This window comes from Nicotiana tabacum, chromosome 3 (genome assembly GCF_000715075.1).
Source record: "Nicotiana tabacum cultivar K326 chromosome 3, ASM71507v2, whole genome shotgun sequence".
Taxonomy (NCBI): domain Eukaryota; kingdom Viridiplantae; phylum Streptophyta; class Magnoliopsida; order Solanales; family Solanaceae; genus Nicotiana; species Nicotiana tabacum.
The window spans coordinates 34,776,144-34,785,189 of NC_134082.1; positions in this window are offsets into that span (position 1 = coordinate 34,776,144).

The following is a 9,046-nucleotide window of genomic DNA, read 5'->3' on the forward strand; positions in this document are numbered from 1 at the left end:
AACAGAATGACGATATATTGGTTGAAGTCAGGAGCCCGCCTGAAGAGAGGAATGGCGATTATTTTCAAAGTTGTTGTTGAAGTCAGGAGCCCGCCTGAAGAGAGGAAAGGCGTTTTCAAAAAAATTGTTGAAATCTTGCCAACCTAAAGAAAGGAATGGCGATGTATGGTTTGAAGTCAGGAGCCCGCCTGAAGAGAGGAAAGACATTTTTAAAGAGTTGTTGAAATCTTGCCAACCTAAAGAAAGGAATGGCAATGTATGGTTTGAAGTCAGGAGCCCGCCTGAAGAGAGGAATGGCGATTATTTTCAAAGTTGTTGTCAGGAGCCCGCCTGAAGAGAGGAAAGGCGTTTTAAAAAAGTTGTTGAAATCTTGCCAACCTAAAGAAAGGAATGGCGATGTATTGTTTGAAGTCAGGAGCCCGCCTGAAGAGAGGAATGGCGATTATTTTCAAAGTTGTTGTCAGGAGCCCGCCTGAAGAGAGGAAAGGCGTTTTAAAAAAAAATGTTGAAATCTTGCCAACCTAAAGAAAGGAATGGCGATGTATGGTTTGAAGTCAGGAGCCCGCCTGAAGAGAGGAATGGCAATTATTTTCAAAGTTGTTGTCAGGAGCCCGCCTGAAGAGAGGAAAGGCGTTTAAAAAAAAATGTTGAAATCTTGCCAACCTAAAGAAAGGAATGGCGATGTATGGTTTGAAGTCAGGAGCCCGCCTGAAGAGAGGAATGGCAATTATTTTCAAAGTTGTTGTCAGGAGCCCGCCTGAAGAGAGGAAAGGCATTTTTAAAAGTTGTTGAAATCTTGTCAACCTAAAGAAAGTAATGGCGATGTATTGTTTGAAGTCAGGAGCCCGCCTGAAGAGAAGAATGGCGATTATTTTCAAAGTTGTTGTCAGGAGCCCGCCTGAAGAGAGGAAAGGCGTTTTAAAAAAAATGTTGAAATCTTGCCAACCTAAAGAAAGGAATGGCGATGTATGGTTTGAAGTCAGGAGCCCGCCTGAAGAGAGGAATGGCGATTACATTTCAAGTGTTGAAGTTGGGAGCCCGCCCATAATAACAGAGGAATACATTCAGTCTTTATATTTCAAGCATTGAAGTTGGGAGCCCGCCCAGATAACAGAGGCATACATTCAGTCTTTAATTTCAAGTATTGAAGTTGGGAGCCCGCCCATAGAACAGAGGCATACATTTCAAGTCTTTAATTTTCAAGTATTGAAGTTGGGAGCCCGCCCATAGAACAGAGGCATAAATTTCATTCTTTACATTTCAAGCATTGAAGTTGGGAGCCCGCCCAGATAACAGAGGCATACATTTCAAGTCTTTAATTTTCAAGTATTGAAGTTGGGAGCCCGCCCAGATAACAGAGGCATACATTTCAAGATCAAGTCAGAGAACAATAAAACAGAGGGTTACAATAGGAATCCCCAGCAGGAAACAATAAAATTCCCCGGCACCGGGAAACAGAAGGTTGCAACAAGAGGTCACAACACAAACTCAAGTGCATGTGTCAAAAGAAGAAAAGTATCAGAAGAAATGCAAGCAGACAAGGAAGCAAGGCAACAAAAACAAATTGTACTTTAGCCTAGCTTCTTGTTTTCTTTTAAGCACGTTGTAACAAGGAGATCGGTAAGCAGTAGTAATAGCATGCAACAACAGTAACAGTGCAGTCCAACGGTAGTCCCAGCTACCAAAGTTTTCCGAACTACATTGACCTGATTCCTGTTTAGCCCAGGATATGTAGGAAACCTTTGAAGCAAAGGTTCGGTCAAATCTTTTTCAAAAAAAATGCTTCAACGGAGTACTCGAATGGGCAAAAATCGCTCGCTTTATCTTTGCACGAAAACCCTTCGTGTCTTCGGGCAAAGAGGGGCAGCTGTAAGCACGTGATTTTTGCCCTATATGAGAATTACTCCCAAAAAATTCAAAAATAAAGTAATTTTTCTTGGTGTGCAATTTTGTGATATTTTGTGATATTTTTGAATAATTATTTGTATTTATCTGTGCATGTTTATTTGCTAAATTAATAAAAAATACAAAAATATGTCGCATTTTGCATATAGAATTTAATTCTACAATTGTTAGTAATTAAATTTGTTTTACAAAAATTAAAAATTACAAAAATAGGCATCGTTTGCATTTTTAGCATTTAATGTCCAAATATACAATTTTATGCTTAATTAATACTTAATTGTGCGTTAATTGTTATTAGGAATTAATTTGCGCTTTTATAACTTAATTTAGTTCTTAATAATAGTTTAAGTATTTTTATAATTTAGTTTTAGAAAAATAAAAGAAGAAAAGAGAGCGAAAATATAAAGAAAGTCGGAATTGGACCTCTTCTTCAATTTCAAGCCATAGGCCCAAAAAATGGCCCAATCTACTCTACGACCCAGTCCATTTCGAACTGGGTCGACCCAGTCCATAACCCAAAAGACCCAAACCCTTTTTGTCTTACATTTTACAACACAAAACAAAAGAAAAAAGAAGAAAAAACTAAAAAACTAAGGAAAGCATCCCCCCCTATTCTCTTTCTTCTTCCTCACAACTCCAAAGCACAACCATGGCTGCCTTTTACCCCACCCCCTCTCATCCAAACACCATCAACAAACAGTTCGTCATGACCAAACGACCCCAAGAACCATAGCTACTGCTGTCCGCGTAGCTATCTCTGCGTCGTCACTTCATCTTCTTCGTCTTTCGTCAAGCTCGAGCTTGAGCTCGACATCCATGGCTGCCTAGTCGTGGTAGTTTGTTTCCGTCCCCTCCATCATGCTGCTGCTGCTCGTAACCATGGCTACTGTCTCGTCTTCTCCGGCGTCGAGTTTGAAGCTCGACGCCCATGATAGTTGTTGCCTTAGTTTCGACCTCCATCGCACATGGCTGCTGCTGTCCGTTCTCTGAAACCATAGCGTCTTCCTCCTGCTTCGCTACGTCCAAACCCGCCTTGTTTTGCTGCGTTGTTGCCACGACGAGCAACTTATTTTGTTTCAGTTGCTGCTGCCACCATATCGTTTGGTCGAGTTTCAGCCGAGGTCGTCAAGCTTCGTCTTGAGTTCGTCGTTGAGTTTGTTGTCGAATCCGGACAGATTCATTCCCATTCGAGGTTCGTCGAAACAATCCGTACATATTTCATTTCGATCCGGTTAGTAGTTTTTGAGTTTTATGTTGTCCGTATTTTGTTTTGATATTTTCAAATCTAAAATCAACAAATGTTTGTTTTGTTTATCGTTTGAATTAATTTTTAGTTCATGTTCATGTGTTGTTTGTTAAATTAATTTTCAGATTTTAAAATGGAAGTTTAATTAGTTGTTTTCATGTTTATTTCATGTTTGTTTTATTGTTTAAGTAAGTATTTGTTAGTTTGATGTTTGTTAGATTCAAATTGAAATTTAATCAACTATTTCTTCAATTTGTTTCATGTGTATGTATTGTTAGAAATTGTTAATATTGTTAAGTTCAAGTTTAAGTTCATAATTGTTTCTTCGTCGATCTTGTTATTTGTTTAAAGAATTTAGTTGTATTAAAGGAATATATTGTTTTAATCGTTTAATCCGTCATGTTTGTTGTCTTAAAATAGATTCAATTCATGTTCATACTTTGTTTGATTGTTCTTGAATCCGAAATTTGTATAGTTTGATTTCTTGTTTATCATTTATGATTATTTCTTGAATTTGTCTCATAATCTTGTTGTTTAAGTTTAATATAGGAATTGTTGGTTGTAATATTGTTAGAGTTGATTTTAAGTTCAATATGATTGAATTTAGAAATCTTCATACTTTGTTTGTTGTTGTTGTTGAATCCGAAAATAGAATTGTTTGTTGCCAAAATATTGTTCAATCAAATTTTAGTTGTTCTTTGTTGTTCAATTTGTGTTCATGTGATTTGTTGTTGAAATGTTGTTAAAATCATGTTCATGTGATATTGTTGTTATGATGTTCATCCATGTTCATATTGTTGTTTGAACATTGTTAGAAATTGATCATATTGACTATATTTTAGTTATGTTTGATTAAATGATGTGTTATAGCTGATGGGTAATTTGGTAAATTTGTAGTACGTTCAGGGGTAGTTTGGTAATTTCAGTAAGGTTGGAGGGGGTAGTTTAGGAATTGTACATTTTGAAATTGTTTATTTGAAGCATGGGGGACAAAATGAAATGGGGTGGGTTGTGATATGATTATTTAATATAAAGGGGGGACAAGATTTAAATTAAAGGGGAATCTTGCATTATTTTAAATAAAGCATGGGGGACAAAATATAATGGGGTGGTGTGATATGTTTATTTAATGTAATGGGGATGAGTGGAAAGATAATGGGTTGGGTAGAGAAAAAGTATTGATTTTAATTAATTAAAAGGTTTATGGAATGTGTTATATATGTGAAGTCTTGAAGACAAATGAGAGGAAAACAAGAATACAGATAGAGAGAAAAAAAACGGACAGAGAATAGAAGAGAGAAAAATTCCGAAAAATATTTAAGCTTTCAAAATAAAAATAAAAGCTAAAAAAATCTACTGCTTTCTTTCTTTGTTTGAAATTAGTATTAATGGTTGTTGTTACATTTAAAGCTTAAAGTTTTTGTTTTTGGGATTACTACTCCACCGGTCTGTTACTGGGTTGTTACTGTTGCTGGGCAGTTGTTGCTATTGCACTGTTATTACTGTTGCTGATTTTCATCTTCATTTTCTTTTGCTTCCAATATCAGGTACATATCTTTGAAACTCATGTTGTGAAGAGCTTCAACATGGCAAGTAAATGAAGTTTGGAATTATAAGGATGTCTTCTACTCATTTAAATTTTATTAGTTTAAATTTCAGTTTTGTTTTAGTTGGTTAATATAGTATTAAATCAATTAGTAGATTAGTTCTCTTTCTTAATAACTAATGGCTTAGTTATTTTAGGAACGCGATCAACTCATTTCTTTTAATATATGAAATAATGTCAATGATTTTTTTTACAAAATATAGAGTTAAGTGTTTGCAAATAGTCGCATAGGCAGAGAATAAGAATTGGTTTATTTATCTCAAACTCAATCTTTGTAAACAAATTAACCAAACAATTATAACTTTGGACTAAAAACAAGTATATGAGAAGGATATGGGATTTACAAGCACGAATTGCAACATTTTATGTCAAGGATATGTAGAAATAGAATTCGCATTAAATGTAACAATAAAAATTCTTCAGAAACTATTAATTTGTTTATCAAATTAATTCTTTTTCCAGTTTTATATGCGATTCAATTTTTGGATATGTTAATGTTGTATCCACGATAAAAATGGTAGTATTTTTAGTTACATGTTGTTTGTTTCTTTTTCATATCATTAATTCTTTAAAATTTGAATAGTTTTGAGGTATATAATTCATATGCGTAAAATAAGACTTGTAGCAACGCCTAATAAATTTTGAATTCTTTGTCAAGAAATTTGGTGGCATCCCAACCGGTAATTCTCCACGATTCTTACATTTAAAAATAGATAGATGCAATAAACATTTATGGAAAATCTATACTACTATTAAGAATCTTTTGCGTGATTAGGGATGCGTTCGCGTAACCTGATTATATTTCTAAAAGCAATTCGGATTATGCGTTCGCGCAACTTCGAACGAACATTTAATAAAAAGGGGGCTCTTCGGAGAATATCAATATTAATTTCATATAACTCGAGATGTGCGGTTCAATATTTAATTATACAAGAGCGACGAACGTTCTTAATTTTATTTTTAGCACAATTTCGAACTTAAGTCTTTTTTTATAATAAAAAAAAATTCGAAAAAAAAATAAATAATAATTATTATATTGTGTATACGTACGCGTGACACGATTTTCACGTTAAAAAATATATAATATATAAAACGGATACACGTATGCGTGATTCGATTCGAAGAAGGGTCCTTAATTACAAGCAGTCTAAATAGAAGCGGTAACAATAAAATTGGGCAATAAATATGCATTTAATAAATCAAAGTCAAATATAATAACAGTTAAGCGACCGTGCTAGAACCACGGAATTCGGAAATGCCTAACACCTTCTTCCGGATTAACAGAATTCCTTATTCAGGATTTCTGGTTCGCAGAATAACAAACAGAGTCATATTCTCCTCGATTCAGGGATTAAAATTGGTGACTTGGGACGCCTTAAAATTCCCAGGTGGCGACTCTGAAACAAAACAAATAAATCCCGTTTCGACTGTCCTTTAATTGGAAAAACTCCCACGCACCCTCGCGGGCGCGGAAAAAGGAGGTGTGACAGTTGTGATTTGAGGCTTAGACTAATTTATTATCGTATTTTAGGACATGTTGGTATGTTTAGATGGGGCCTCTAGGCCCTCGGGAGTGATTCACATGGTTATCAAATCATTTCGGGTCTTAGAGTGTCGGCTGAAGCTTCGGGCTTCTGATGCTTTCGCACCTGCGATGGGTATGGATGCATATGTGGCACCGCAAGTGCGGTGATTTTATGTGCAGATGCGAAGTGGGGAAGACTGGTGAAAGTTGCAGGTGTGGAGAAGGACCACACATGCGAGTCCACAGATGTGGATTATGGGTTGCAGAAGCAAAAAGGCGACTGGGTGAGCTTGCACCGTAGATGCAGAAGGACTCCGCAGGTGCGGACCCACAGAAGCGGGTGGAAGGTCGGGAGTTTAGTGATGAGTGCATATATGCATTTTGACCACAGAAGAGGTCCCACAGAAGCGGATAAATGGGGTGCAGGTGCGGGATCGCTAGGCAGTGTAATAAAAATAAGGGTTTGAGCTTTTCTCTGATTTTGGAATTATGGAGTTCAGACTAGGGCAATTTTTGGAGAGTTTTTCACCTATATTAAAGAGGTAAGTGACTTTTAATCACTTTTGTCCATAAATATTAAATACCCATTGATTATTTCACCTAAATTTTATGAATCTGTGTTAGAATTTGAAATTTTTTGGACTATGTTATTGGAGAGTGAAATTTGAGGATTTGAGGATTTGAGGGTCGATTGGTTGTTGGAATTGGATGATTTTGGTATGTATGGACTCATAATTGAATGGGTATTCGGAATTTGTAAATTTTATCGGGTACCGAGGTGCAGGCCTGTGGTTAACTTTTTGAATTGAGTTAAAGATCTTAGTTTTGTCTTTTGGAATCACTTCCTATGGATTTTATTGATAGTATTACGTTATTTTGGCTAGATTCGAGCCTTTCGGAGGCTGATTCACACGAAAAGGGCTTGTTAGAGGAGTAATTTGGCTTGCTTGAGGTAAGTATCTTATTTAAACTTGGTTGAGGCACTAGTTGCCTGAATTATTTGTGATAGCTATGTGCTATGGGTGCACACATGCGTGGGGTTTAAACCCATGTGCTGACACCGGGGGTAGTTATCCATGCTCGGATTGTGTTTAGGCCGTGATAAGCCTAGAATTGATTGTTACGCTTTAAGCTATGATGTTTCTCATATTTGCAACATTGTGTGAACTATTTGAGCCGCGTTTGAGGCTACATAAAGGTTATTCCCTGATTGAACTTGATAATTATTATTTTTGTGATGAAATTGCCAATTTGAGCTATGATAGTACACTATGCACATGCCTACACTTTAGTATGTCACTTATACCAGCCCATGAGCTTGAGATCTGTTATTCATTCATCATATACATGTATTATTTTATATTTGCTTCTGTGTGATATGATTTGGAAAGGATGTTTGTGATCACGCCGGACGGATTATGTTGTTATGCTGTGACCATGCCAGGTTGATTGTACTGTTATGCTTGTGACCATGTTGGGCGGATTATGATATTGAGCCTGTGACCATGCCGTGCCAGTAGCACGTTGAATTGGTCGTGCTTGCGTGTGGATATGTATCCATCCCCCTAAGGCCACCTTCTCATATTTTTCTCTTGATGGTATACACGCGGATATTAAGGAAAGATGATCAGTGGTTTGGTACAGATATGGAAAGGTTGAGGAAATCTGGCCAGTGTTTTGTTTGGATCTTGCATTTCATCTTTACTTGCAATTTCCGTGGTTAATTACATGATTAATTGCATATCATCTCTATATGATGAACATTGACTGGGTAGAGTATTTGAGTAACTATACACATACACATACCGATGCTTCTTTCTATGCTTTTTGACTTGATTTTATTATTATTCTGTACTTGTTAGAAATGATGAAACTATACAGGTTATATCTAGTATCATTTATAGTTCTCACTTATTTTACCTCGCCGAGGTTAGTTACGTTACTTATTGAGTATATTGGGCAGATTATACTCATACTACACTCTGCACTTAATTGTGCAGATCCAGGTGTGGGGATTAGTTATCAGTGGTAGGTTTACTTGTTGGTCTGAGCTTCGAGAGGCAAGGTACAGCTGTATTCTTGCTTGCAATTTTGACTTATCTTTTCTTATGTTACTGTTGTTTAAGTTCAGACAATATATTATTTAGTTTCAGACTTGTATTCCTTTGTAGAGCTTATGACTCTGTATTTATCAGTTTTGGGGGGATTTATCTTGTATTAGCGGTATTTGTTACATTGAGATTTCGAACTTGTGATATTTCTATAAACTATGTTGTTCTAGTTCTTTATTGTTATGTTTCGACTTGCCTAGACAATGTGTAGGCACCATCACGACTGCTTGGAATTTTGGGTCGTGACATCTTTTCAATCATATGTCACATTTTCACTAACTTCCGTCATTTGAAATAGATCCATGCGCTATGCTACCATCTACCTCTTGTCCAAAGCTACCAGTCTCCACCCACTAACCCAAGAATTCTTATTCGTAGGCACAATTTCTTCTTAAGTAACAATCACTCATTCATGATAATCATACAAATCTCATAGTCCTAGTAGTTGGTCCGAACTACATTTTGACTTGATTCTTGCCCTGAAAAGATACATAGGCAACCATACATAAGAGTTCGTTCTCTCCAATGTTTCAAATAATATATGTAATACAGGAGTTCAAAAATAAAAATACTCATCTACAAATTATAAATATAGAAATACTGCATATGTATAGGAAACTACTGGACTCGGTAGAGCAAAGTTTCTTTTATTG